Source organism: Mustela lutreola, chromosome 1 (genome assembly GCF_030435805.1).
Source record: "Mustela lutreola isolate mMusLut2 chromosome 1, mMusLut2.pri, whole genome shotgun sequence".
In the NCBI taxonomy this organism is placed as follows: Eukaryota; Metazoa; Chordata; class Mammalia; order Carnivora; family Mustelidae; genus Mustela; species Mustela lutreola.
The window spans coordinates 5,727,401-5,731,049 of record NC_081290.1 but is presented as its reverse complement, the minus strand read 5'-3'; positions in this window follow the sequence as shown (position 1 = coordinate 5,731,049).

The following is a 3,649-nucleotide window of genomic DNA, read 5'->3' as shown; positions in this document are numbered from 1 at the left end:
GAAAACTAAATAATAAAAAAAGGAACTTTTCTCCTGCATGGGCTCTTCTCCCTCCTTGCATACTTGAACTCCGTATGTATCTGATGTCTCAAAACTTGGTTTGATGCTATGACAACGTTTTTTTAAAGAAGAAAGCATATCAACTTGTACTACTTTATCACTTTTGTGCAGATAATTTTTCAAATATATACTTGCTGTCCTATTTATTTAACCTAACTCTGGTCCCTTATCTCTCCAATCAGACTTACACACATTTTACATGGATTTCCAATGATCTCCTCAAATGCAGTATTATTTCATCCTTCCTCTCACCTTCCCCTGCACTGGATTTTGTCCCATTTTCTGTATTTGTTTCCAATGGCACCTATATTCTTTTGGGCTCAAGAGTGTAAAACAATTGAAATTATTTTTTAATGCATCTATTTTCTGTGCCCCTCGACTGCAGTTACTTCCTGAATTCTATGGGTTGTGGTTTTTTTTTTTTTTTAAAGATTTTATTTATTTATTTGACAGAGAGAGAGAGAGAGAGAGATCACAAGTAGGCAGAGAGAGAGGCAGAGAGAGAGGAAGGGAAGCAGGCTCCCTGCCTAGCAGAGAGCCCAATGTGGGGCTCGATCCCAGGACCCTGGGATCATGACCTGAGCTGAAGGCAGAGGCTTTAACCCACTGAGCCATGCAGGTGCCCCTGTTTTTTTTTTTTCTTAAACTAATTTCTCAGAGTTTGTTTTTTTCACCCTCACTATTGATTTTAATCAATGCCCTTTATATTTTAGGCCAAGATTGTTTCAATAGTCACCTAACTTATCTTCAAAATTCAGGTTCTCCTGCTCCTACACAAGGATTAATATTTCTAGAATATTGCTAATATCATGTGGTGTTATAATGTGACTCCAATGAATAGTCACACCAACAACTAATATTCACTGAGTACTCACTATGTGCTGGTGGACGCACTAAGTTCCAGCAAGGACTGATGGTTTTCATCTTCAGAGGAATCTACAAATACATAATTGTACAGGTGGAAGATTTATTTGTTTATTTATTTATTTATCTCTACAATTCGAATTTATTAGATCAGTCCACAGTCAGCCATGATGATCTTCTCACTAGTCTTGCCATTTCTGGACCCAAAGCACCCTGGCTTCTACGATACTCATGCTCTCTTTCACCTTGCTGAAGACCATCCAACCACTCAGTCTCAGTACAGTCGAAAAGTTGGTTTGTCTTTGGTCCACCATTTGCAATGGACAAGATCGAGACCAGTGTGATTCAGGATGAAATTTTATTCAGTAAATTTCACCCCGTAGATGGACTTACCTCCAGGGCGACTGTGAAATGAAGTCACCACCTGGCACATAAAACCCAGAATAATTCTGTGAAAACAAGATTCTTCCTCCCCAGCGCTCACAACGTGGAGGTTTTCTGCTATCTTTGGAGATTCATCTGCAAACAGCTGGAAGGAGATAGAGCCTAAGAGCTCGCCACCGATGCCACATTGAGGAAAGTGGTAGGGTTGACCGTGGCTGGGTGAGAGAGATGGTTTCTGCAAGGCAGGAAGAATTTTCAAACATTTAGGAAACTTCCGCAGTCACCCAACTGCTAGTGCTTCTGGGATGCGAACTCCACATGAAACTAAAGTCAGCTCTTAGTCTCGTTTTTTCTCTGCTGTCCACATCCCGCAACATGATTTCTAAAGCATCCCACAAATTGCTCCCACCCCTCTGAGCTAATGTCAGCTTTTATGTCTCTTTACATTACGCTGAGTTTGCTAACACACTTAAGCACGCCATGTTCATTTCAGCTGTTTGCTCGTAATGTTTGCACCTGTAGCTTTTCTCGTGCCATCAAATTAAATCTCTGCTTGGGTTAAGGTCTCACTCAAGAGCGCAACGAAATCTTCACAATTGCCGTAGTACACCTGGATGTTTTCTTGGAGCCTCTATGAGCTGCGCCATTAACTTTCACACTCACTTATGGGGCACCGTAAGTTTTTATTTAACTGATGTATGTACAGTTGCTATTTATTCTTCCCAGAAGAAAATACTGAGCCCTTGTTATTTGCCAGGCACTGTGTAAGTGCTGGAATACAAAGACGGGTAAGAGTCAGCCTCCGAAAGAGTTTAATCCAGGGGGCAATAGAAGTGTTAGCTGAAATATTACACTACACACTAAAGGGTAGTATTGGAACATTGTATTGCATAATGCTTTAGTACATGAATTCCAGAATTGTCCAGACCTAGGTACATTTTGCAGCTCTGCTCTTCAATAGCTACGTGAGACTTACACAGCCTCATTCTGCTTCCTCATTTGCAAAATGGAGATACTAACAGTAGCTACTTTTTAGTAGAATTTACAGAATTAGAGTTTATAGAATTAAAGGAGTATAAAGTACTTCGGACAGTGCGTCAAAGTCTGTATTTGCCCCTTTCCCCCATAACAGGACATTGCATTTATTCTATACGTTTTCCTCAGTGGGAATAGAGAAGCTGGAATGAATCCCTGAGCTTGGGTAGTCAGGAATAGCTGAGGAAAGAAGATCGAATTTGAACATAGTCTTGAAGGATGAGAAGGAATTCACCTTATTTTGATTTGGTTAGACTATAGGAGAAGAATATGGAGAAATATTAGTGGAAGGAATCTGGAAAGAACATAAGCAAATTGTAAAGGGCACTGTGCATGCAAAGGTATTGGTTTGCTACCTTCTTGTTCATGAATTCCTGAAAGGCTCTGGTGTTGTGCCAGCAGGTTCCAAAGCCATGGAGCCGCCAAATACCTATCAAGAAAGCATCGTAAATCAGACACGTCTTATGATTCTTACAGATAGTAATTGTTAAAATATCAATGTATTTTAAGGGATTGCTGAAATAATAGTGACTTTTTGGCACCCTAGCTCTGTTAATTAATGAGTTCTAAAAGAATTAATATATGCCTGGGGCACCTGGGTGGCTCAATTGTTAAGCCGCTGCCTTTGGCTGAGGTCATGATCTCAGGGTCCTGGGATCGAGCCCCACATCGGGTTTCCAGCTCAGTGGGCAGCCTGCTTCTCCCTCTCCCACTCCCTCTGCTTGTGCTCCCTCTCTCGCCGTATCTCTCTCCATCAGATAAATAAATAAAAACTTAAAAAAAGAGAAATTATTTTATGTCCTATGTCAGTGATCAATTGATCACTTCTCAGCCCCAAATTCACCCTTCATAGCCTGCTCCACAAAAGTGGATGTAACTCTCTTCAATGTTTTCCCTCTGCACCTGGCACAATGTAGAACTTGGAGAGACGTTTCAGGAGAAAGCAGCACGAGTCTCTCTGGCTATTCCATTGAGAATGGACGGGGGAGAAGGACTGTACTTACAGAAAGACCAGCTCGCTTGTTCATTCATCCTTTAACTTAACAAAGACTTAGGAGAACCCACTCAAAGTCAGGCCACGAAGATCGTCAGCTCAGGAAGACACGGTCTCTGCTTCGAGAAGCTGAGCAGGGAAGGGGAGAGGATGGACACCGAGATGAGGCTTGCGCTCCGCACCGGTCAGAGGCCGGGGATGCTGTGCGCGCCGGAGGAACAGCAGTCACCGCTGGGGAAGAGAGGACAGTGCTCCAGCGGAAGTCGTTCCGATCGAACCTTGAAGGAAAATGAAAATCGTTCGGATGCAGCA